The following is a 26,539-nucleotide window of genomic DNA, read 5'->3' as shown; positions in this document are numbered from 1 at the left end:
CTTACCTGTGTGGGTTAAACCCGGGTTATTTGACAACCTATGGCGGTGATGGTTCTGCTCAGGCAGAGCAGTGCTGATGCTCCTCATAAAGCTGTCGCTGCTGTGAAGGTTCTAGGTGACATCACAAATCCCTATGGTTACATACACAACAAAGCTGGGTTGTTGTTGTTTACACTCTGCAAGGCCTGTGGAAGTGAGTGACATCATAGCACTGTAGTTCTGAGGGTTCTAGATGGATGCAACAATCTCCTGTTGCTTCTATGAAGGCCATAATAGACGACATCACCAAACAGCTCCATAGTCACATACACAGCAAAGGAGAGATGTTGTTTACACCTAGTGATGTCAGTGGTATTGAGTGACATCACAGCACAGTGCTAAGGCTCCTGGGCCTGGACACAGCAGCGGCTGCAATATCTCAACGGAGAATACGTTTATATATATGTGTGTGTGTGCGCGTATATATATATATATATATATATATATATATATATATATATTTCTCCGCCGAAATCACTTTTAAACCCATTTCCACCTTTTTTTCCCTTCTCTTCCTCTTACTTTTTTTTCACGTTTTTTTACGTTTTTCTCCTTTTCGCCTCTTTTCTGGGCGTATTATTCTTCTTTTTCTTCTTTTTTTTCGTCTAATGCATACCCCATCAGTGCAGCAATGCTTATTCAATACCGCCAGCAGATGGAGACACTGGGGGATAATTTTCTAAGGATTTATACTGATTTTTCCTGTCTGAATTTGTCGCACAGAAAGTTGCAGGCCAAATATGTGTGACATTTCTGCGACTTTAGCTTCTAGAGCATTTTTACAACATTATACATAGGTGCTGAATACATAAAAAGCGACTGTTCAGCGACAGACAAGTCGCATCGGCTGAAAGTAGGCCAGAATGTCAGTCCATGTTGGAGCAGGTTTAGATACAGTCTAAAGCATAGATCTCAAAGTCTGTGCACAGAATTTAGCAAGGGCCTCGCACCTTCTGATGCATCAGGTAGGTGCACAATAGCATAGCCTAACCCTCTGTACTTTGGTCTATATTGATGCGGGACATAGACAGCCAGCTGATGACCAATCCATTAGTGCAATGGATGGCTGGAAGCATTTGTCTTTGCCTTTGCAATACCACAGAAGCAATGCATGGTCAATGTACAGCAATGACACACCTGTGTGAACAGCCAGGAGACCCCCCCCCCCATGTTATGTTACATAGTTACATAGTTAGTACGGTCGAAAAAAGACATATGTCCATCAAGTTCAACCAGGGAATTAAGGGGTAGGGGTGTGGCGCGATATTGGGGAAGGGATGAGATTTTATATTTCTTCATAAGCATTAATCTTATTTTGTCAATTAGGAACATTCAGCACCCACCCGCTATCAAGGCAGCTGCCTATCATGTCATGCCCTACCTGCACAGGTGTGCTGGCTACTCAAATGATCCAATTAAGGAGGCCATTTAGTCAGCAGCAGCAGAAGTCCTGTGCCTGGACGCTCCAACAGCGGCCAGACACAAGCAGAAGCAGAAGCAGCAGCAGCACCACCTTTTGTTTTTTGGCTGCAGCAGCAGCAGCAGAAGCAAGGCCCACAGGGCTGGCTAGCTGGCTAGCCAGCAAGCAGGTAGCAATGAAAGTAGGAATCTTTCTTTTTAACCCTGTAAGGGGGTGGTGCACTGTACCCGAAGATACTGCCATATCGGGTCAATGCATAGGGCGACGGAAGCAAGCTTCGAAATCGGCCCCCGTTCTCAAAAATCCATTTAATATATGGTCCCCAGATAGGGGACGTATCAGATATTAAACTGATAAGAACAGATACTACACTTGATCTTAGCTAAAAGGCCGAGAAGCGATAACCGTGAAAGGGGCGGGCCCAACAAGGTCCCCTTCATGGGCACTATCACTGCTTGCTGTCAGGGAGGCTGCCAGACAATTTTCCATGCACACTCTGGGCTGGGGGGCAGTCAACCACCAGTACACACAGCAGAACCTAAACCCATACCATTATTGCTAAGCAGCAAGACAGGGGCCCATTGCACTCCCACGGGGCCTTTTTAAATGCAATCCATAACCCGGATTTGCCAGGAACCCTTCTTACTCCTCCTACTTGCATGTGACACTGGGCTTAGGATCTGCATAGGAAACACACACACAAGCACACACCTACCTTTGTTGCCTGCAGATGCCTCCTTGGCTGTCCCCAAACGGTATCAAACCAACACCCACGGGAAGCTGTAAGCATAGAGGACATGCCTGCACCCCATTGGACTTACCTGTGTGGGTTAAACCCGGGTTATTTGACAACCTATGGCGGTGATGGTTCTGCTCAGGCAGAGCAGTGCTGATGCTCCTCATAAAGCTGTCGCTGCTGTGAAGGTTCTAGGTGACATCACAAATCCCTATGGTTACATACACAACAAAGCTGGGTTGTTGTTGTTTACACTCTGCAAGGCCTGTGGAAGTGAGTGACATCATAGCACTGTAGTTCTGAGGGTTCTAGATGGATGCAACAATCTCCTGTTGCTTCTATGAAGGCCATAATAGACGACATCACCAAACAGCTCCATAGTCACATACACAGCAAAGGAGAGATGTTGTTTACACCTAGTGATGTCAGTGGTATTGAGTGACATCACAGCACAGTGCTAAGGCTCCTGGGCCTGGACACAGCAGCGGCTGCAATATCTCAACGGAGAATACGTTTATATATATGTGTGTGTGTGCGCGTATATATATATATATATATATATATATATATATATATATATATATTCTCCGCCGAAATCACTTTTAAACCCATTTCCACCTTTTTTTCCCTTCTCTTCCTCTTACTTTTTTTTCACGTTTTTTTACGTTTTTCTCCTTTTCGCCTCTTTTCTGGGCGTATTATTCTTCTTTTTCTTCTTTTTTTTCGTCTAATGCATACCCCATCAGTGCAGCAATGCTTATTCAATACCGCCAGCAGATGGAGACACTGGGGGATAATTTTCTAAGGATTTATACTGATTTTTCCTGTCTGAATTTGTCGCACAGAAAGTTGCAGGCCAAATATGTGTGACATTTCTGCGACTTTAGCTTCTAGAGCATTTTTACAACATTATACATAGGTGCTGAATACATAAAAAGCGACTGTTCAGCGACAGACAAGTCGCATCGGCTGAAAGTAGGCCAGAATGTCAGTCCATGTTGGAGCAGGTTTAGATACAGTCTAAAGCATAGATCTCAAAGTCTGTGCACAGAATTTAGCAAGGGCCTCGCACCTTCTGATGCATCAGGTAGGTGCACAATAGCATAGCCTAACCCTCTGTACTTTGGTCTATATTGATGCGGGACATAGACAGCCAGCTGATGACCAATCCATTAGTGCAATGGATGGCTGGAAGCATTTGTCTTTGCCTTTGCAATACCACAGAAGCAATGCATGGTCAATGTACAGCAATGACACACCTGTGTGAACAGCCAGGAGACCCCCCCCCCCCATGTTATGTTACATAGTTACATAGTTAGTACGGTCGAAAAAAGACATATGTCCATCAAGTTCAACCAGGGAATTAAGGGGTAGGGGTGTGGCGCGATATTGGGGAAGGGATGAGATTTTATATTTCTTCATAAGCATTAATCTTATTTTGTCAATTAGGAACATTCAGCACCCACCCGCTATCAAGGCAGCTGCCTATCATGTCATGCCCTACCTGCACAGGTGTGCTGGCTACTCAAATGATCCAATTAAGGAGGCCATTTAGTCAGCAGCAGCAGAAGTCCTGTGCCTGGACGCTCCAACAGCGGCCAGACACAAGCAGAAGCAGAAGCAGCAGCAGCACCACCTTTTGTTTTTTGGCTGCAGCAGCAGCAGCAGCAGCAAGGCCCACAGGGCTGGCTAGCTGGCTAGCCAGCAAGCAGGTAGCAATGAAAGTAGGAATCTTTCTTTTTAACCCTGTAAGGGGGTGGTGCACTGTACCCGAAGATACTGCCATATCGGGTCAATGCATAGGGCGACGGAAGCAAGCTTCGAAATCGGCCCCCGTTCTCAAAAATCCATTTAATATATGGTCCCCAGATAGGGGACGTATCAGATATTAAACTGATAAGAACAGATACTACACTTGATCTTAGCCAAAAGGCCGAGAAGCGATAACCGTGAAAGGGGCGGGCCCAACAAGGTCCCCTTCATGGGCACTATCACTGCTTGCTGTCAGGGAGGCTGCCAGACAATTTTCCATGCACACTCTGGGCTGGGGGGCAGTCAACCACCAGTACACACAGCAGAACCTAAACCCATACCATTATTGCTAAGCAGCAAGACAGGGGCCCATTGCACTCCCACGGGGCCTTTTTAAATGCAATCCATAACCCGGATTTGCCAGGAACCCTTCTTACTCCTCCTACTTGCATGTGACACTGGGCTTAGGATCTGCATAGGAAACACACACACAAGCACACACCTACCTTTGTTGCCTGCAGATGCCTCCTTGGCTGTCCCCAAACGGTATCAAACCAACACCCACGGGAAGCTGTAAGCATAGAGGACATGCCTGCACCCCATTGGACTTACCTGTGTGGGTTAAACCCGGGTTATTTGACAACCTATGGCGGTGATGGTTCTGCTCAGGCAGAGCAGTGCTGATGCTCCTCATAAAGCTGTCGCTGCTGTGAAGGTTCTAGGTGACATCACAAATCCCTATGGTTACATACACAACAAAGCTGGGTTGTTGTTGTTTACACTCTGCAAGGCCTGTGGAAGTGAGTGACATCATAGCACTGTAGTTCTGAGGGTTCTAGATGGATGCAACAATCTCCTGTTGCTTCTATGAAGGCCATAATAGACGACATCACCAAACAGCTCCATAGTCACATACACAGCAAAGGAGAGATGTTGTTTACACCTAGTGATGTCAGTGGTATTGAGTGACATCACAGCACAGTGCTAAGGCTCCTGGGCCTGGACACAGCAGCGGCTGCAATATCTCAACGGAGAATACGTTTATATATATGTGTGTGTGTGCGCGTATATATATATATATATATATATATATATATATATTCTCCGCCGAAATCACTTTTAAACCCATTTCCACCTTTTTTTCCCTTCTCTTCCTCTTACTTTTTTTTCAAGTTTTTTTACGTTTTTCTCCTTTTCGCCTCTTTTCTGGGCGTATTATTCTTCTTTTTCTTCTTTTTTTTCGTCTAATGCATACCCCATCAGTGCAGCAATGCTTATTCAATACCGCCAGCAGATGGAGACACTGGGGGATAATTTTCTAAGGATTTATACTGATTTTTCCTGTCTGAATTTGTCGCACAGAAAGTTGCAGGCCAAATATGTGTGACATTTCTGCGACTTTAGCTTCTAGAGCATTTTTACAACATTATACATAGGTGCTGAATACATAAAAAGCGACTGTTCAGCGACAGACAAGTCGCATCGGCTGAAAGTAGGCCAGAATGTCAGTCCATGTTGGAGCAGGTTTAGATACAGTCTAAAGCATAGATCTCAAAGTCTGTGCACAGAATTTAGCAAGGGCCTCGCACCTTCTGATGCATCAGGTAGGTGCACAATAGCATAGCCTAACCCTCTGTACTTTGGTCTATATTGATGCGGGACATAGACAGCCAGCTGATGACCAATCCATTAGTGCAATGGATGGCTGGAAGCATTTGTCTTTGCCTTTGCAATACCACAGAAGCAATGCATGGTCAATGTACAGCAATGACACACCTGTGTGAACAGCCAGGAGACCCCCCCCCCCCATGTTATGTTACATAGTTACATAGTTAGTACGGTCGAAAAAAGACATATGTCCATCAAGTTCAACCAGGGAATTAAGGGGTAGGGGTGTGGCGCGATATTGGGGAAGGGATGAGATTTTATATTTCTTCATAAGCATTAATCTTATTTTGTCAATTAGGAACATTCAGCACCCACCCGCTATCAAGGCAGCTGCCTATCATGTCATGCCCTACCTGCACAGGTGTGCTGGCTACTCAAATGATCCAATTAAGGAGGCCATTTAGTCAGCAGCAGCAGAAGTCCTGTGCCTGGACGCTCCAACAGCGGCCAGACACAAGCAGAAGCAGAAGCAGCAGCAGCACCACCTTTTGTTTTTTGGCTGCAGCAGCAGCAGCAGCAGCAAGGCCCACAGGGCTGGCTAGCTGGCTAGCCAGCAAGCAGGTAGCAATGAAAGTAGGAATCTTTCTTTTTAACCCTGTAAGGGGGTGGTGCACTGTACCCGAAGATACTGCCATATCGGGTCAATGCATAGGGCGACGGAAGCAAGCTTCGAAATCGGCCCCCGTTCTCAAAAATCCATTTAATATATGGTCCCCAGATAGGGGACGTATCAGATATTAAACTGATAAGAACAGATACTACACTTGATCTTAGCCAAAAGGCCGAGAAGCGATAACCGTGAAAGGGGCGGGCCCAACAAGGTCCCCTTCATGGGCACTATCACTGCTTGCTGTCAGGGAGGCTGCCAGACAATTTTCCATGCACACTCTGGGCTGGGGGGCAGTCAACCACCAGTACACACAGCAGAACCTAAACCCATACCATTATTGCTAAGCAGCAAGACAGGGGCCCATTGCACTCCCACGGGGCCTTTTTAAATGCAATCCATAACCCGGATTTGCCAGGAACCCTTCTTACTCCTCCTACTTGCATGTGACACTGGGCTTAGGATCTGCATAGGAAACACACACACAAGCACACACCTACCTTTGTTGCCTGCAGATGCCTCCTTGGCTGTCCCCAAACGGTATCAAACCAACACCCATGGGAAGCTGTAAGCATAGAGGACATGCCTGCACCCCATTGGACTTACCTGTGTGGGTTAAACCCGGGTTATTTGACAACCTATGGCGGTGATGGTTCTGCTCAGGCAGAGCAGTGCTGATGCTCCTCATAAAGCTGTCGCTGCTGTGAAGGTTCTAGGTGACATCACAAATCCCTATGGTTACATACACAACAAAGCTGGGTTGTTGTTGTTTACACTCTGCAAGGCCTGTGGAAGTGAGTGACATCATAGCACTGTAGTTCTGAGGGTTCTAGATGGATGCAACAATCTCCTGTTGCTTCTATGAAGGCCATAATAGACGACATCACCAAACAGCTCCATAGTCACATACACAGCAAAGGAGAGATGTTGTTTACACCTAGTGATGTCAGTGGTATTGAGTGACATCACAGCACAGTGCTAAGGCTCCTGGGCCTGGACACAGCAGCGGCTGCAATATCTCAACGGAGAATACGTTTATATATATGTGTGTGTGTGCGCGTATATATATATATATATATATATATATATATATATATATATATATTTCTCCGCCGAAATCACTTTTAAACCCATTTCCACCTTTTTTTCCCTTCTCTTCCTCTTACTTTTTTTTCACGTTTTTTTACGTTTTTCTCCTTTTCGCCTCTTTTCTGGGCGTATTATTCTTCTTTTTCTTCTTTTTTTTCGTCTAATGCATACCCCATCAGTGCAGCAATGCTTATTCAATACCGCCAGCAGATGGAGACACTGGGGGATAATTTTCTAAGGATTTATACTGATTTTTCCTGTCTGAATTTGTCGCACAGAAAGTTGCAGGCCAAATATGTGTGACATTTCTGCGACTTTAGCTTCTAGAGCATTTTTACAACATTATACATAGGTGCTGAATACATAAAAAGCGACTGTTCAGCGACAGACAAGTCGCATCGGCTGAAAGTAGGCCAGAATGTCAGTCCATGTTGGAGCAGGTTTAGATACAGTCTAAAGCATAGATCTCAAAGTCTGTGCACAGAATTTAGCAAGGGCCTCGCACCTTCTGATGCATCAGGTAGGTGCACAATAGCATAGCCTAACCCTCTGTACTTTGGTCTATATTGATGCGGGACATAGACAGCCAGCTGATGACCAATCCATTAGTGCAATGGATGGCTGGAAGCATTTGTCTTTGCCTTTGCAATACCACAGAAGCAATGCATGGTCAATGTACAGCAATGACACACCTGTGTGAACAGCCAGGAGACCCCCCCCCCCCATGTTATGTTACATAGTTACATAGTTAGTACGGTCGAAAAAAGACATATGTCCATCAAGTTCAACCAGGGAATTAAGGGGTAGGGGTGTGGCGCGATATTGGGGAAGGGATGAGATTTTATATTTCTTCATAAGCATTAATCTTATTTTGTCAATTAGGAACATTCAGCACCCACCCGCTATCAAGGCAGCTGCCTATCATGTCATGCCCTACCTGCACAGGTGTGCTGGCTACTCAAATGATCCAATTAAGGAGGCCATTTAGTCAGCAGCAGCAGAAGTCCTGTGCCTGGACGCTCCAACAGCGGCCAGACACAAGCAGAAGCAGAAGCAGCAGCAGCACCACCTTTTGTTTTTTGGCTGCAGCAGCAGCAGCAGCAAGGCCCACAGGGCTGGCTAGCTGGCTAGCCAGCAAGCAGGTAGCAATGAAAGTAGGAATCTTTCTTTTTAACCCTGTAAGGGGGTGGTGCACTGTACCCGAAGATACTGCCATATCGGGTCAATGCATAGGGCGACGGAAGCAAGCTTCGAAATCGGCCCCCGTTCTCAAAAATCCATTTAATATATGGTCCCCAGATAGGGGACGTATCAGATATTAAACTGATAAGAACAGATACTACACTTGATCTTAGCCAAAAGGCCGAGAAGCGATAACCGTGAAAGGGGCGGGCCCAACAAGGTCCCCTTCATGGGCACTATCACTGCTTGCTGTCAGGGAGGCTGCCAGACAATTTTCCATGCACACTCTGGGCTGGGGGGCAGTCAACCACCAGTACACACAGCAGAACCTAAACCCATACCATTATTGCTAAGCAGCAAGACAGGGGCCCATTGCACTCCCACGGGGCCTTTTTAAATGCAATCCATAACCCGGATTTGCCAGGAACCCTTCTTACTCCTCCTACTTGCATGTGACACTGGGCTTAGGATCTGCATAGGAAACACACACACAAGCACACACCTACCTTTGTTGCCTGCAGATGCCTCCTTGGCTGTCCCCAAACGGTATCAAACCAACACCCACGGGAAGCTGTAAGCATAGAGGACATGCCTGCACCCCATTGGACTTACCTGTGTGGGTTAAACCCGGGTTATTTGACAACCTATGGCGGTGATGGTTCTGCTCAGGCAGAGCAGTGCTGATGCTCCTCATAAAGCTGTCGCTGCTGTGAAGGTTCTAGGTGACATCACAAATCCCTATGGTTACATACACAACAAAGCTGGGTTGTTGTTGTTTACACTCTGCAAGGCCTGTGGAAGTGAGTGACATCATAGCACTGTAGTTCTGAGGGTTCTAGATGGATGCAACAATCTCCTGTTGCTTCTATGAAGGCCATAATAGACGACATCACCAAACAGCTCCATAGTCACATACACAGCAAAGGAGAGATGTTGTTTACACCTAGTGATGTCAGTGGTATTGAGTGACATCACAGCACAGTGCTAAGGCTCCTGGGCCTGGACACAGCAGCGGCTGCAATATCTCAACGGAGAATACGTTTATATATATGTGTGTGTGTGCGCGTATATATATATATATATATATATATATATATATATATATATATATATTCTCCGCCGAAATCACTTTTAAACCCATTTCCACCTTTTTTTCCCTTCTCTTCCTCTTACTTTTTTTTCACGTTTTTTTACGTTTTTCTCCTTTTCGCCTCTTTTCTGGGCGTATTATTCTTCTTTTTCTTCTTTTTTTTCGTCTAATGCATACCCCATCAGTGCAGCAATGCTTATTCAATACCGCCAGCAGATGGAGACACTGGGGGATAATTTTCTAAGGATTTATACTGATTTTTCCTGTCTGAATTTGTCGCACAGAAAGTTGCAGGCCAAATATGTGTGACATTTCTGCGACTTTAGCTTCTAGAGCATTTTTACAACATTATACATAGGTGCTGAATACATAAAAAGCGACTGTTCAGCGACAGACAAGTCGCATCGGCTGAAAGTAGGCCAGAATGTCAGTCCATGTTGGAGCAGGTTTAGATACAGTCTAAAGCATAGATCTCAAAGTCTGTGCACAGAATTTAGCAAGGGCCTCGCACCTTCTGATGCATCAGGTAGGTGCACAATAGCATAGCCTAACCCTCTGTACTTTGGTCTATATTGATGCGGGACATAGACAGCCAGCTGATGACCAATCCATTAGTGCAATGGATGGCTGGAAGCATTTGTCTTTGCCTTTGCAATACCACAGAAGCAATGCATGGTCAATGTACAGCAATGACACACCTGTGTGAACAGCCAGGAGACCCCCCCCCCCATGTTATGTTACATAGTTACATAGTTAGTACGGTCGAAAAAAGACATATGTCCATCAAGTTCAACCAGGGAATTAAGGGGTAGGGGTGTGGCGCGATATTGGGGAAGGGATGAGATTTTATATTTCTTCATAAGCATTAATCTTATTTTGTCAATTAGGAACATTCAGCACCCACCCGCTATCAAGGCAGCTGCCTATCATGTCATGCCCTACCTGCACAGGTGTGCTGGCTACTCAAATGATCCAATTAAGGAGGCCATTTAGTCAGCAGCAGCAGAAGTCCTGTGCCTGGACGCTCCAACAGCGGCCAGACACAAGCAGAAGCAGAAGCAGCAGCAGCACCACCTTTTGTTTTTTGGCTGCAGCAGCAGCAGCAGAAGCAAGGCCCACAGGGCTGGCTAGCTGGCTAGCCAGCAAGCAGGTAGCAATGAAAGTAGGAATCTTTCTTTTTAACCCTGTAAGGGGGTGGTGCACTGTACCCGAAGATACTGCCATATCGGGTCAATGCATAGGGCGACGGAAGCAAGCTTCGAAATCGGCCCCCGTTCTCAAAAATCCATTTAATATATGGTCCCCAGATAGGGGACGTATCAGATATTAAACTGATAAGAACAGATACTACACTTGATCTTAGCTAAAAGGCCGAGAAGCGATAACCGTGAAAGGGGCGGGCCCAACAAGGTCCCCTTCATGGGCACTATCACTGCTTGCTGTCAGGGAGGCTGCCAGACAATTTTCCATGCACACTCTGGGCTGGGGGGCAGTCAACCACCAGTACACACAGCAGAACCTAAACCCATACCATTATTGCTAAGCAGCAAGACAGGGGCCCATTGCACTCCCACGGGGCCTTTTTAAATGCAATCCATAACCCGGATTTGCCAGGAACCCTTCTTACTCCTCCTACTTGCATGTGACACTGGGCTTAGGATCTGCATAGGAAACACACACACAAGCACACACCTACCTTTGTTGCCTGCAGATGCCTCCTTGGCTGTCCCCAAACGGTATCAAACCAACACCCACGGGAAGCTGTAAGCATAGAGGACATGCCTGCACCCCATTGGACTTACCTGTGTGGGTTAAACCCGGGTTATTTGACAACCTATGGCGGTGATGGTTCTGCTCAGGCAGAGCAGTGCTGATGCTCCTCATAAAGCTGTCGCTGCTGTGAAGGTTCTAGGTGACATCACAAATCCCTATGGTTACATACACAACAAAGCTGGGTTGTTGTTGTTTACACTCTGCAAGGCCTGTGGAAGTGAGTGACATCATAGCACTGTAGTTCTGAGGGTTCTAGATGGATGCAACAATCTCCTGTTGCTTCTATGAAGGCCATAATAGACGACATCACCAAACAGCTCCATAGTCACATACACAGCAAAGGAGAGATGTTGTTTACACCTAGTGATGTCAGTGGTATTGAGTGACATCACAGCACAGTGCTAAGGCTCCTGGGCCTGGACACAGCAGCGGCTGCAATATCTCAACGGAGAATACGTTTATATATATGTGTGTGTGTGCGCGTATATATATATATATATATATATATATATATATTTCTCCGCCGAAATCACTTTTAAACCCATTTCCACCTTTTTTTCCCTTCTCTTCCTCTTACTTTTTTTTCAAGTTTTTTTACGTTTTTCTCCTTTTCGCCTCTTTTCTGGGCGTATTATTCTTCTTTTTCTTCTTTTTTTTCGTCTAATGCATACCCCATCAGTGCAGCAATGCTTATTCAATACCGCCAGCAGATGGAGACACTGGGGGATAATTTTCTAAGGATTTATACTGATTTTTCCTGTCTGAATTTGTCGCACAGAAAGTTGCAGGCCAAATATGTGTGACATTTCTGCGACTTTAGCTTCTAGAGCATTTTTACAACATTATACATAGGTGCTGAATACATAAAAAGCGACTGTTCAGCGACAGACAAGTCGCATCGGCTGAAAGTAGGCCAGAATGTCAGTCCATGTTGGAGCAGGTTTAGATACAGTCTAAAGCATAGATCTCAAAGTCTGTGCACAGAATTTAGCAAGGGCCTCGCACCTTCTGATGCATCAGGTAGGTGCACAATAGCATAGCCTAACCCTCTGTACTTTGGTCTATATTGATGCGGGACATAGACAGCCAGCTGATGACCAATCCATTAGTGCAATGGATGGCTGGAAGCATTTGTCTTTGCCTTTGCAATACCACAGAAGCAATGCATGGTCAATGTACAGCAATGACACACCTGTGTGAACAGCCAGGAGACCCCCCCCCCCCATGTTATGTTACATAGTTACATAGTTAGTACGGTCGAAAAAAGACATATGTCCATCAAGTTCAACCAGGGAATTAAGGGGTAGGGGTGTGGCGCGATATTGGGGAAGGGATGAGATTTTATATTTCTTCATAAGCATTAATCTTATTTTGTCAATTAGGAACATTCAGCACCCACCCGCTATCAAGGCAGCTGCCTATCATGTCATGCCCTACCTGCACAGGTGTGCTGGCTACTCAAATGATCCAATTAAGGAGGCCATTTAGTCAGCAGCAGCAGAAGTCCTGTGCCTGGACGCTCCAACAGCGGCCAGACACAAGCAGAAGCAGAAGCAGCAGCAGCACCACCTTTTGTTTTTTGGCTGCAGCAGCAGCAGCAGCAAGGCCCACAGGGCTGGCTAGCTGGCTAGCCAGCAAGCAGGTAGCAATGAAAGTAGGAATCTTTCTTTTTAACCCTGTAAGGGGGTGGTGCACTGTACCCGAAGATACTGCCATATCGGGTCAATGCATAGGGCGACGGAAGCAAGCTTCGAAATCGGCCCCCGTTCTCAAAAATCCATTTAATATATGGTCCCCAGATAGGGGACGTATCAGATATTAAACTGATAAGAACAGATACTACACTTGATCTTAGCCAAAAGGCCGAGAAGCGATAACCGTGAAAGGGGCGGGCCCAACAAGGTCCCCTTCATGGGCACTATCACTGCTTGCTGTCAGGGAGGCTGCCAGACAATTTTCCATGCACACTCTGGGCTGGGGGGCAGTCAACCACCAGTACACACAGCAGAACCTAAACCCATACCATTATTGCTAAGCAGCAAGACAGGGGCCCATTGCACTCCCACGGGGCCTTTTTAAATGCAATCCATAACCCGGATTTGCCAGGAACCCTTCTTACTCCTCCTACTTGCATGTGACACTGGGCTTAGGATCTGCATAGGAAACACACACACAAGCACACACCTACCTTTGTTGCCTGCAGATGCCTCCTTGGCTGTCCCCAAACGGTATCAAACCAACACCCACGGGAAGCTGTAAGCATAGAGGACATGCCTGCACCCCATTGGACTTACCTGTGTGGGTTAAACCCGGGTTATTTGACAACCTATGGCGGTGATGGTTCTGCTCAGGCAGAGCAGTGCTGATGCTCCTCATAAAGCTGTCGCTGCTGTGAAGGTTCTAGGTGACATCACAAATCCCTATGGTTACATACACAACAAAGCTGGGTTGTTGTTGTTTACACTCTGCAAGGCCTGTGGAAGTGAGTGACATCATAGCACTGTAGTTCTGAGGGTTCTAGATGGATGCAACAATCTCCTGTTGCTTCTATGAAGGCCATAATAGACGACATCACCAAACAGCTCCATAGTCACATACACAGCAAAGGAGAGATGTTGTTTACACCTAGTGATGTCAGTGGTATTGAGTGACATCACAGCACAGTGCTAAGGCTCCTGGGCCTGGACACAGCAGCGGCTGCAATATCTCAACGGAGAATACGTTTATATATATGTGTGTGTGTGCGCGTATATATATATATATATATATATATATATATATATATATATATATTCTCCGCCGAAATCACTTTTAAACCCATTTCCACCTTTTTTTCCCTTCTCTTCCTCTTACTTTTTTTTCACGTTTTTTTACGTTTTTCTCCTTTTCGCCTCTTTTCTGGGCGTATTATTCTTCTTTTTCTTCTTTTTTTTCGTCTAATGCATACCCCATCAGTGCAGCAATGCTTATTCAATACCGCCAGCAGATGGAGACACTGGGGGATAATTTTCTAAGGATTTATACTGATTTTTCCTGTCTGAATTTGTCGCACAGAAAGTTGCAGGCCAAATATGTGTGACATTTCTGCGACTTTAGCTTCTAGAGCATTTTTACAACATTATACATAGGTGCTGAATACATAAAAAGCGACTGTTCAGCGACAGACAAGTCGCATCGGCTGAAAGTAGGCCAGAATGTCAGTCCATGTTGGAGCAGGTTTAGATACAGTCTAAAGCATAGATCTCAAAGTCTGTGCACAGAATTTAGCAAGGGCCTCGCACCTTCTGATGCATCAGGTAGGTGCACAATAGCATAGCCTAACCCTCTGTACTTTGGTCTATATTGATGCGGGACATAGACAGCCAGCTGATGACCAATCCATTAGTGCAATGGATGGCTGGAAGCATTTGTCTTTGCCTTTGCAATACCACAGAAGCAATGCATGGTCAATGTACAGCAATGACACACCTGTGTGAACAGCCAGGAGACCCCCCCCCCCCCCATGTTATGTTACATAGTTACATAGTTAGTACGGTCGAAAAAAGACATATGTCCATCAAGTTCAACCAGGGAATTAAGGGGTAGGGGTGTGGCGCGATATTGGGGAAGGGATGAGATTTTATATTTCTTCATAAGCATTAATCTTATTTTGTCAATTAGGAACATTCAGCACCCACCCGCTATCAAGGCAGCTGCCTATCATGTCATGCCCTACCTGCACAGGTGTGCTGGCTACTCAAATGATCCAATTAAGGAGGCCATTTAGTCAGCAGCAGCAGAAGTCCTGTGCCTGGACGCTCCAACAGCGGCCAGACACAAGCAGAAGCAGAAGCAGCAGCAGCACCACCTTTTGTTTTTTGGCTGCAGCAGCAGCAGCAAGGCCCACAGGGCTGGCTAGCTGGCTAGCCAGCAAGCAGGTAGCAATGAAAGTAGGAATCTTTCTTTTTAACCCTGTAAGGGGGTGGTGCACTGTACCCGAAGATACTGCCATATCGGGTCAATGCATAGGGCGACGGAAGCAAGCTTCGAAATCGGCCCCCGTTCTCAAAAATCCATTTAATATATGGTCCCCAGATAGGGGACGTATCAGATATTAAACTGATAAGAACAGATACTACACTTGATCTTAGCCAAAAGGCCGAGAAGCGATAACCGTGAAAGGGGCGGGCCCAACAAGGTCCCCTTCATGGGCACTATCACTGCTTGCTGTCAGGGAGGCTGCCAGACAATTTTCCATGCACACTCTGGGCTGGGGGGCAGTCAACCACCAGTACACACAGCAGAACCTAAACCCATACCATTATTGCTAAGCAGCAAGACAGGGGCCCATTGCACTCCCACGGGGCCTTTTTAAATGCAATCCATAACCCGGATTTGCCAGGAACCCTTCTTACTCCTCCTACTTGCATGTGACACTGGGCTTAGGATCTGCATAGGAAACACACACACAAGCACACACCTACCTTTGTTGCCTGCAGATGCCTCCTTGGCTGTCCCCAAACGGTATCAAACCAACACCCACGGGAAGCTGTAAGCATAGAGGACATGCCTGCACCCCATTGGACTTACCTGTGTGGGTTAAACCCGGGTTATTTGACAACCTATGGCGGTGATGGTTCTGCTCAGGCAGAGCAGTGCTGATGCTCCTCATAAAGCTGTCGCTGCTGTGAAGGTTCTAGGTGACATCACAAATCCCTATGGTTACATACACAACAAAGCTGGGTTGTTGTTGTTTACACTCTGCAAGGCCTGTGGAAGTGAGTGACATCATAGCACTGTAGTTCTGAGGGTTCTAGATGGATGCAACAATCTCCTGTTGCTTCTATGAAGGCCATAATAGACGACATCACCAAACAGCTCCATAGTCACATACACAGCAAAGGAGAGATGTTGTTTACACCTAGTGATGTCAGTGGTATTGAGTGACATCACAGCACAGTGCTAAGGCTCCTGGGCCTGGACACAGCAGCGGCTGCAATATCTCAACGGAGAATACGTTTATATATATGTGTGTGTGTGCGCGTATATATATATATATATATATATATATATATATATATATATATATTCTCCGCCGAAATCACTTTTAAACCCATTTCCACCTTTTTTTCCCTTCTCTTCCTCTTACTTTTTTTTCACGTTTTTTTACGTTTTTCTCCTTTTCGCCTCTTTTCTGGGCGTATTATTCTTCTTTTTCTTCTTTTTTTTCGTCTAATGCATACCCCATCAGTGCAGCAATGCTTATTCAATACCGCCAGCAGATGGAGACACTGGGGGATAATTTTCTAAGGATTTATACTGATTTTTCCTGTCTGAATTTGTCGCACAGAAAGTTGCAGGCCAAATATGTGTGACATTTCTGCGACTTTAGCTTCTAGAGCATTTTTACAACATTATACATAGGTGCTGAATACATAAAAAGCGACTGTTCAGCGACAGACAAGTCGCATCGGCTGAAAGTAGGCCAGAATGTCAGTCCATGTTGGAGCAGGTTTAGATACAGTCTAAAGCATAGATCTCAAAGTCTGTGCACAGAATTTAGCAAGGGCCTCGCACCTTCTGATGCATCAGGTAGGTGCACAATAGCATAGCCTAACCCTCTGTACTTTGGTCTATATTGATGCGGGACATAGACAGCCAGCTGATGACCAATCCATTAGTGCAATGGATGGCTGGAAGCATTTGTCTTTGCCTTTGCAATACCACAGAAGCAATGCATGGTCAATGTACAGCAATGACACACCTGTGTGAACAGCCAGGAGACCCCCCCCCCCATGTTATGTTACATAGTTACATAGTTAGTACGGTCGAAAAAAGACATATGTCCATCAAGTTCAACCAGGGAATTAAGGGGTAGGGGTGTGGCGCGATATTGGGGAAGGGATGAGATTTTATATTTCTTCATAAGCATTAATCTTATTTTGTCAATTAGGAACATTCAGCACCCACCCGCTATCAAGGCAGCTGCCTATCATGTCATGCCCTACCTGCACAGGTGTGCTGGCTACTCAAATGATCCAATTAAGGAGGCCATTTAGTCAGCAGCAGCAGAAGTCCTGTGCCTGGACGCTCCAACAGCGGCCAGACACAAGCAGAAGCAGAAGCAGCAGCAGCACCACCTTTTGTTTTTTGGCTGCAGCAGCAGCAGCAGCAAGGCCCACAGGGCTGGCTAGCTGGCTAGCCAGCAAGCAGGTAGCAATGAAAGTAGGAATCTTTCTTTTTAACCCTGTAAGGGGGTGGTGCACTGTACCCGAAGATACTGCCATATCGGGTCAATGCATAGGGCGACGGAAGCAAGCTTCGAAATCGGCCCCCGTTCTCAAAAATCCATTTAATATATGGTCCCCAGATAGGGGACGTATCAGATATTAAACTGATAAGAACAGATACTACACTTGATCTTAGCCAAAAGGCCGAGAAGCGATAACCGTGAAAGGGGCGGGCCCAACAAGGTCCCCTTCATGGGCACTATCACTGCTTGCTGTCAGGGAGGCTGCCAGACAATTTTCCATGCACACTCTGGGCTGGGGGGCAGTCAACCACCAGTACACACAGCAGAACCTAAACCCATACCATTATTGCTAAGCAGCAAGACAGGGGCCCATTGCACTCCCACGGGGCCTTTTTAAATGCAATCCATAACCCGGATTTGCCAGGAACCCTTCTTACTCCTCCTACTTGCATGTGACACTGGGCTTAGGATCTGCATAGGAAACACACACACAAGCACACACCTACCTTTGTTGCCTGCAGATGCCTCCTTGGCTGTCCCCAAACGGTATCAAACCAACACCCACGGGAAGCTGTAAGCATAGAGGACATGCCTGCACCCCATTGGACTTACCTGTGTGGGTTAAACCCGGGTTATTTGACAACCTATGGCGGTGATGGTTCTGCTCAGGCAGAGCAGTGCTGATGCTCCTCATAAAGCTGTCGCTGCTGTGAAGGTTCTAGGTGACATCACAAATCCCTATGGTTACATACACAACAAAGCTGGGTTGTTGTTGTTTACACTCTGCAAGGCCTGTGGAAGTGAGTGACATCATAGCACTGTAGTTCTGAGGGTTCTAGATGGATGCAACAATCTCCTGTTGCTTCTATGAAGGCCATAATAGACGACATCACCAAACAGCTCCATAGTCACATACACAGCAAAGGAGAGATGTTGTTTACACCTAGTGATGTCAGTGGTATTGAGTGACATCACAGCACAGTGCTAAGGCTCCTGGGCCTGGACACAGCAGCGGCTGCAATATCTCAACGGAGAATACGTTTATATATATGTGTGTGTGTGCGCGTATATATATATATATATATATATATATATATATATATATATATTTCTCCGCCGAAATCACTTTTAAACCCATTTCCACCTTTTTTTCCCTTCTCTTCCTCTTACTTTTTTTTCACGTTTTTTTACGTTTTTCTCCTTTTCGCCTCTTTTCTGGGCGTATTATTCTTCTTTTTCTTCTTTTTTTTCGTCTAATGCATACCCCATCAGTGCAGCAATGCTTATTCAATACCGCCAGCAGATGGAGACACTGGGGGATAATTTTCTAAGGATTTATACTGATTTTTCCTGTCTGAATTTGTCGCACAGAAAGTTGCAGGCCAAATATGTGTGACATTTCTGCGACTTTAGCTTCTAGAGCATTTTTACAACATTATACATAGGTGCTGAATACATAAAAAGCGACTGTTCAGCGACAGACAAGTCGCATCGGCTGAAAGTAGGCCAGAATGTCAGTCCATGTTGGAGCAGGTTTAGATACAGTCTAAAGCATAGATCTCAAAGTCTGTGCACAGAATTTAGCAAGGGCCTCGCACCTTCTGATGCATCAGGTAGGTGCACAATAGCATAGCCTAACCCTCTGTACTTTGGTCTATATTGATGCGGGACATAGACAGCCAGCTGATGACCAATCCATTAGTGCAATGGATGGCTGGAAGCATTTGTCTTTGCCTTTGCAATACCACAGAAGCAATGCATGGTCAATGTACAGCAATGACACACCTGTGTGAACAGCCAGGAGACCCCCCCCCCCCATGTTATGTTACATAGTTACATAGTTAGTACGGTCGAAAAAAGACATATGTCCATCAAGTTCAACCAGGGAATTAAGGGGTAGGGGTGTGGCGCGATATTGGGGAAGGGATGAGATTTTATATTTCTTCATAAGCATTAATCTTATTTTGTCAATTAGGAACATTCAGCACCCACCCGCTATCAAGGCAGCTGCCTATCATGTCATGCCCTACCTGCACAGGTGTGCTGGCTACTCAAATGATCCAATTAAGGAGGCCATTTAGTCAGCAGCAGCAGAAGTCCTGTGCCTGGACGCTCCAACAGCGGCCAGACACAAGCAGAAGCAGAAGCAGCAGCAGCACCACCTTTTGTTTTTTGGCTGCAGCAGCAGCAGCAGCAAGGCCCACAGGGCTGGCTAGCTGGCTAGCCAGCAAGCAGGTAGCAATGAAAGTAGGAATCTTTCTTTTTAACCCTGTAAGGGGGTGGTGCACTGTACCCGAAGATACTGCCATATCGGGTCAATGCATAGGGCGACGGAAGCAAGCTTCGAAATCGGCCCCCGTTCTCAAAAATCCATTTAATATATGGTCCCCAGATAGGGGACGTATCAGATATTAAACTGATAAGAACAGATACTACACTTGATCTTAGCCAAAAGGCCGAGAAGCGATAACCGTGAAAGGGGCGGGCCCAACAAGGTCCCCTTCATGGGCACTATCACTGCTTGCTGTCAGGGAGGCTGCCAGACAATTTTCCATGCACACTCTGGGCTGGGGGGCAGTCAACCACCAGTACACACAGCAGAACCTAAACCCATACCATTATTGCTAAGCAGCAAGACAGGGGCCCATTGCACTCCCACGGGGCCTTTTTAAATGCAATCCATAACCCGGATTTGCCAGGAACCCTTCTTACTCCTCCTACTTGCATGTGACACTGGGCTTAGGATCTGCATAGGAAACACACACACAAGCACACACCTACCTTTGTTCCCTGCAGATGCCTCCTTGGCTGTCCCCAAACGGTATCAAACCAACACCCACGGGAAGCTGTAAGCATAGAGGACATGCCTGCACCCCATTGGACTTACCTGTGTGGGTTAAACCCGGGTTATTTGACAACCTATGGCGGTGATGGTTCTGCTCAGGCAGAGCAGTGCTGATGCTCCTCATAAAGCTGTCGCTGCTGTGAAGGTTCTAGGTGACATCACAAATCCCTATGGTTACATACACAACAAAGCTGGGTTGTTGTTGTTTACACTCTGCAAGGCCTGTGGAAGTGAGTGACATCATAGCACTGTAGTTCTGAGGGTTCTAGATGGATGCAACAATCTCCTGTTGCTTCTATGAAGGCCATAATAGACGACATCACCAAACAGCTCCATAGTCACATACACAGCAAAGGAGAGATGTTGTTTACACCTAGTGATGTCAGTGGTATTGAGTGACATCACAGCACAGTGCTAAGGCTCCTGGGCCTGGACACAGCAGCGGCTGCAATATCTCAACGGAGAATACGTTTATATATATGTGTGTGTGTGCGCGTATATATATATATATATATATATATATATATATATATATATATTTCTCCGCCGAAATCACTTTTAAACCCATTTCCACCTTTTTTTCCCTTCTCTTCCTCTTACTTTTTTTTCACGTTTTTTTACGTTTTTCTCCTTTTCGCCTCTTTTCTGGGCGTATTATTCTTCTTTTTCTTCTTTTTTTTCGTCTAATGCATACCCCATCAGTGCAGCAATGCTTATTCAATACCGCCAGCAGATGGAGACACTGGGGGATAATTTTCTAAGGATTTATACTGATTTTTCCTGTCTGAATTTGTCGCACAGAAAGTTTTGCAGGCCAAATATGTGTGACATTTCTGCGACTTTAGCTTCTAGAGCATTTTTACAACATTATACATAGGTGCTGAATACATAAAAAGCGACTGTTCAGCGACAGACAAGTCGCATCGGCTGAAAGTAGGCCAGAATGTCAGTCCATGTTGGAGCAGGTTTAGATACAGTCTAAAGCATAGATCTCAAAGTCTGTGCACAGAATTTAGCAAGGGCCTCGCACCTTCTGATGCATCAGGTAGGTGCACAATAGCATAGCCTAACCCTCTGTACTTTGGTCTATATTGATGCGGGACATAGACAGCCAGCTGATGACCAATCCATTAGTGCAATGGATGGCTGGAAGCATTTGTCTTTGCCTTTGCAATACCACAGAAGCAATGCATGGTCAATGTACAGCAATGACACACCTGTGTGAACAGCCAGGAGACCCCCCCCCCCCCATGTTATGTTACATAGTTACATAGTTAGTACGGTCGAAAAAAGACATATGTCCATCAAGTTCAACCAGGGAATTAAGGGGTAGGGGTGTGGCGCGATATTGGGGAAGGGATGAGATTTTATATTTCTTCATAAGCATTAATCTTATTTTGTCAATTAGGAACATTCAGCACCCACCCGCTATCAAGGCAGCTGCCTATCATGTCATGCCCTACCTGCACAGGTGTGCTGGCTACTCAAATGATCCAATTAAGGAGGCCATTTAGTCAGCAGCAGCAGAAGTCCTGTGCCTGGACGCTCCAACAGCGGCCAGACACAAGCAGAAGCAGAAGCAGCAGCAGCACCACCTTTTGTTTTTTGGCTGCAGCAGCAGCAGCAGCAAGGCCCACAGGGCTGGCTAGCTGGCTAGCCAGCAAGCAGGTAGCAATGAAAGTAGGAATCTTTCTTTTTAACCCTGTAAGGGGGTGGTGCACTGTACCCGAAGATACTGCCATATCGGGTCAATGCATAGGGCGACGGAAGCAAGCTTCGAAATCGGCCCCCGTTCTCAAAAATCCATTTAATATATGGTCCCCAGATAGGGGACGTATCAGATATTAAACTGATAAGAACAGATACTACACTTGATCTTAGCCAAAAGGCCGAGAAGCGATAACCGTGAAAGGGGCGGGCCCAACAAGGTCCCCTTCATGGGCACTATCACTGCTTGCTGTCAGGGAGGCTGCCAGACAATTTTCCATGCACACTCTGGGCTGGGGGGCAGTCAACCACCAGTACACACAGCAGAACCTAAACCCATACCATTATTGCTAAGCAGCAAGACAGGGGCCCATTGCACTCCCACGGGGCCTTTTTAAATGCAATCCATAACCCGGATTTGCCAGGAACCCTTCTTACTCCTCCTACTTGCATGTGACACTGGGCTTAGGATCTGCATAGGAAACACACACACAAGCACACACCTACCTTTGTTGCCTGCAGATGCCTCCTTGGCTGTCCCCAAACGGTATCAAACCAACACCCACGGGAAGCTGTAAGCATAGAGGACATGCCTGCACCCCATTGGACTTACCTGTGTGGGTTAAACCCGGGTTATTTGACAACCTATGGCGGTGATGGTTCTGCTCAGGCAGAGCAGTGCTGATGCTCCTCATAAAGCTGTCGCTGCTGTGAAGGTTCTAGGTGACATCACAAATCCCTATGGTTACATACACAACAAAGCTGGGTTGTTGTTGTTTACACTCTGCAAGGCCTGTGGAAGTGAGTGACATCATAGCACTGTAGTTCTGAGGGTTCTAGATGGATGCAACAATCTCCTGTTGCTTCTATGAAGGCCATAATAGACGACATCACCAAACAGCTCCATAGTCACATACACAGCAAAGGAGAGATGTTGTTTACACCTAGTGATGTCAGTGGTATTGAGTGACATCACAGCACAGTGCTAAGGCTCCTGGGCCTGGACACAGCAGCGGCTGCAATATCTCAACGGAGAATACGTTTATATATATGTGTGTGTGTGCGCGTATATATATATATATATATATATATATATATATATATATATATATTTCTCCGCCGAAATCACTTTTAAACCCATTTCCACCTTTTTTTCCCTTCTCTTCCTCTTACTTTTTTTTCACGTTTTTTTACGTTTTTCTCCTTTTCGCCTCTTTTCTGGGCGTATTATTCTTCTTTTTCTTCTTTTTTTTCGTCTAATGCATACCCCATCAGTGCAGCAATGCTTATTCAATACCGCCAGCAGATGGAGACACTGGGGGATAATTTTCTAAGGATTTATACTGATTTTTCCTGTCTGAATTTGTCGCACAGAAAGTTGCAGGCCAAATATGTGTGACATTTCTGCGACTTTAGCTTCTAGAGCATTTTTACAACATTATACATAGGTGCTGAATACATAAAAAGCGACTGTTCAGCGACAGACAAGTCGCATCGGCTGAAAGTAGGCCAGAATGTCAGTCCATGTTGGAGCAGGTTTAGATACAGTCTAAAGCATAGATCTCAAAGTCTGTGCACAGAATTTAGCAAGGGCCTCGCACCTTCTGATGCATCAGGTAGGTGCACAATAGCATAGCCTAACCCTCTGTACTTTGGTCTATATTGATGCGGGACATAGACAGCCAGCTGATGACCAATCCATTAGTGCAATGGATGGCTGGAAGCATTTGTCTTTGCCTTTGCAATACCACAGAAGCAATGCATGGTCAATGTACAGCAATGACACACCTGTGTGAACAGCCAGGAGACCCCCCCCCCCCATGTTATGTTACATAGTTACATAGTTAGTACGGTCGAAAAAAGACATATGTCCATCAAGTTCAACCAGGGAATTAAGGGGTAGGGGTGTGGCGCGATATTGGGGAAGGGATGAGATTTTATATTTCTTCATAAGCATTAATCTTATTTTGTCAATTAGGAACATTCAGCACCCACCCGCTATCAAGGCAGCTGCCTATCATGTCATGCCCTACCTGCACAGGTGTGCTGGCTACTCAAATGATCCAATTAAGGAGGCCATTTAGTCAGCAGCAGCAGAAGTCCTGTGCCTGGACGCTCCAACAGCGGCCAGACACAAGCAGAAGCAGAAGCAGCAGCAGCACCACCTTTTGTTTTTTGGCTGCAGCAGCAGCAGCAGCAAGGCCCACAGGGCTGGCTAGCTGGCTAGCCAGCAAGCAGGTAGCAATGAAAGTAGGAATCTTTCTTTTTAACCCTGTAAGGGGGTGGTGCACTGTACCCGAAGATACTGCCATATCGGGTCAATGCATAGGGCGACGGAAGCAAGCTTCGAAATCGGCCCCCGTTCTCAAAAATCCATTTAATATATGGTCCCCAGATAGGGGACGTATCAGATATTAAACTGATAAGAACAGATACTACACTTGATCTTAGCCAAAAGGCCGAGAAGCGATAACCGTGAAAGGGGCGGGCCCAACAAGGTCCCCTTCATGGGCACTATCACTGCTTGCTGTCAGGGAGGCTGCCAGACAATTTTCCATGCACACTCTGGGCTGGGGGGCAGTCAACCACCAGTACACACAGCAGAACCTAAACCCATACCATTATTGCTAAGCAGCAAGACAGGGGCCCATTGCACTCCCACAGGGCCTTTTTAAATGCAATCCATAACCCGGATTTGCCAGGAACCCTTCTTACTCCTCCTACTTGCATGTGACACTGGGCTTAGGATCTGCATAGGAAACACACACACAAGCACACACCTACCTTTGTTGCCTGCAGATGCCTCCTTGGCTGTCCCCAAACGGTATCAAACCAACACCCACGGGAAGCTGTAAGCATAGAGGACATGCCTGCACCCCCATTGGACTTACCTGTGTGGGTTAAACCCGGGTTATTTGACAACCTATGGCGGTGATGGTTCTGCTCAGGCAGAGCAGTGCTGATGCTCCTCATAAAGCTGTCGCTGCTGTGAAGGTTCTAGGTGACATCACAAATCCCTATGGTTACATACACAACAAAGCTGGGTTGTTGTTGTTTACACTCTGCAAGGCCTGTGGAAGTGAGTGACATCATAGCACTGTAGTTCTGAGGGTTCTAGATGGATGCAACAATCTCCTGTTGCTTCTATGAAGGCCATAATAGACGACATCACCAAACAGCTCCATAGTCACATACACAGCAAAGGAGAGATGTTGTTTACACCTAGTGATGTCAGTGGTATTGAGTGACATCACAGCACAGTGCTAAGGCTCCTGGGCCTGGACACAGCAGCGGCTGCAATATCTCAACGGAGAATACGTTTATATATATGTGTGTGTGTGCGCGTATATATATATATATATATATATATATATATATATATATATATATTTCTCCGCCGAAATCACTTTTAAACCCATTTCCACCTTTTTTTCCCTTCTCTTCCTCTTACTTTTTTTTCACGTTTTTTTACGTTTTTCTCCTTTTCGCCTCTTTTCTGGGCGTATTATTCTTCTTTTTCTTCTTTTTTTTCGTCTAATGCATACCCCATCAGTGCAGCAATGCTTATTCAATACCGCCAGCAGATGGAGACACTGGGGGATAATTTTCTAAGGATTTATACTGATTTTTCCTGTCTGAATTTGTCGCACAGAAAGTTGCAGGCCAAATATGTGTGACATTTCTGCGACTTTAGCTTCTAGAGCATTTTTACAACATTATACATAGGTGCTGAATACATAAAAAGCGACTGTTCAGCGACAGACAAGTCGCATCGGCTGAAAGTAGGCCAGAATGTCAGTCCATGTTGGAGCAGGTTTAGATACAGTCTAAAGCATAGATCTCAAAGTCTGTGCACAGAATTTAGCAAGGGCCTCGCACCTTCTGATGCATCAGGTAGGTGCACAATAGCATAGCCTAACCCTCTGTACTTTGGTCTATATTGATGCGGGACATAGACAGCCAGCTGATGACCAATCCATTAGTGCAATGGATGGCTGGAAGCATTTGTCTTTGCCTTTGCAATACCACAGAAGCAATGCATGGTCAATGTACAGCAATGACACACCTGTGTGAACAGCCAGGAGACCCCCCCCCCCCCCATGTTATGTTACATAGTTACATAGTTAGTACGGTCGAAAAAAGACATATGTCCATCAAGTTCAACCAGGGAATTAAGGGGTAGGGGTGTGGCGCGATATTGGGGAAGGGATGAGATTTTATATTTCTTCATAAGCATTAATCTTATTTTGTCAATTAGGAACATTCAGCACCCACCCGCTATCAAGGCAGCTGCCTATCATGTCATGCCCTACCTGCACAGGTGTGCTGGCTACTCAAATGATCCAATTAAGGAGGCCATTTAGTCAGCAGCAGCAGAAGTCCTGTGCCTGGACGCTCC

General features: G+C 45.9%; 11 non-coding genes across 11 annotated transcripts; all 11 read right to left on the bottom strand.

The window, feature by feature from the left end:
- Positions 1–1,670: 1,670 nt before the first annotated feature.
- Positions 1,671–1,861, bottom strand: LOC130350857 (U2 spliceosomal RNA). The gene has a single exon (XR_008887664.1). It is a non-coding gene; the product is annotated as a U2 spliceosomal RNA (small nuclear RNA).
- A 2,088-nt stretch (positions 1,862–3,949) lies between these two features.
- Positions 3,950–4,140, bottom strand: LOC130350877 (U2 spliceosomal RNA). Its single transcript, XR_008887680.1, has one exon. It is a non-coding gene; the product is annotated as a U2 spliceosomal RNA (small nuclear RNA).
- A 2,078-nt stretch (positions 4,141–6,218) lies between these two features.
- Positions 6,219–6,409, bottom strand: LOC130350876 (U2 spliceosomal RNA). Its single transcript, XR_008887679.1, has one exon. It is a non-coding gene; the product is annotated as a U2 spliceosomal RNA (small nuclear RNA).
- A 2,086-nt stretch (positions 6,410–8,495) lies between these two features.
- LOC130350873 (U2 spliceosomal RNA) lies at positions 8,496–8,686 on the bottom strand. Its single transcript, XR_008887677.1, has one exon. It is a non-coding gene; the product is annotated as a U2 spliceosomal RNA (small nuclear RNA).
- Positions 8,687–10,775: 2,089 nt separating this feature from the next.
- On the bottom strand, positions 10,776–10,966 carry LOC130350856 (U2 spliceosomal RNA). The gene has a single exon (XR_008887663.1). It is a non-coding gene; the product is annotated as a U2 spliceosomal RNA (small nuclear RNA).
- Positions 10,967–13,040: 2,074 nt separating this feature from the next.
- LOC130350872 (U2 spliceosomal RNA) lies at positions 13,041–13,231 on the bottom strand. Its single transcript, XR_008887676.1, has one exon. It is a non-coding gene; the product is annotated as a U2 spliceosomal RNA (small nuclear RNA).
- Positions 13,232–15,315: 2,084 nt separating this feature from the next.
- LOC130350871 (U2 spliceosomal RNA) lies at positions 15,316–15,506 on the bottom strand. The gene has a single exon (XR_008887675.1). It is a non-coding gene; the product is annotated as a U2 spliceosomal RNA (small nuclear RNA).
- Positions 15,507–17,590: 2,084 nt separating this feature from the next.
- On the bottom strand, positions 17,591–17,781 carry LOC130350870 (U2 spliceosomal RNA). Its single transcript, XR_008887674.1, has one exon. It is a non-coding gene; the product is annotated as a U2 spliceosomal RNA (small nuclear RNA).
- Positions 17,782–19,865: 2,084 nt separating this feature from the next.
- Positions 19,866–20,056, bottom strand: LOC130350869 (U2 spliceosomal RNA). Its single transcript, XR_008887673.1, has one exon. It is a non-coding gene; the product is annotated as a U2 spliceosomal RNA (small nuclear RNA).
- A 2,087-nt stretch (positions 20,057–22,143) lies between these two features.
- Positions 22,144–22,334, bottom strand: LOC130350868 (U2 spliceosomal RNA). Its single transcript, XR_008887672.1, has one exon. It is a non-coding gene; the product is annotated as a U2 spliceosomal RNA (small nuclear RNA).
- Positions 22,335–24,420: 2,086 nt separating this feature from the next.
- LOC130350867 (U2 spliceosomal RNA) lies at positions 24,421–24,611 on the bottom strand. Its single transcript, XR_008887671.1, has one exon. It is a non-coding gene; the product is annotated as a U2 spliceosomal RNA (small nuclear RNA).
- Positions 24,612–26,539: the final 1,928 nt, after the last annotated feature.

Source organism: Hyla sarda, unplaced genomic scaffold (assembly GCF_029499605.1).
Source record: "Hyla sarda isolate aHylSar1 unplaced genomic scaffold, aHylSar1.hap1 scaffold_953, whole genome shotgun sequence".
Lineage (NCBI taxonomy): Eukaryota > Metazoa > Chordata > Amphibia > Anura > Hylidae > Hyla > Hyla sarda.
This window is presented reverse-complemented; position numbering and strand designations above follow the sequence as displayed.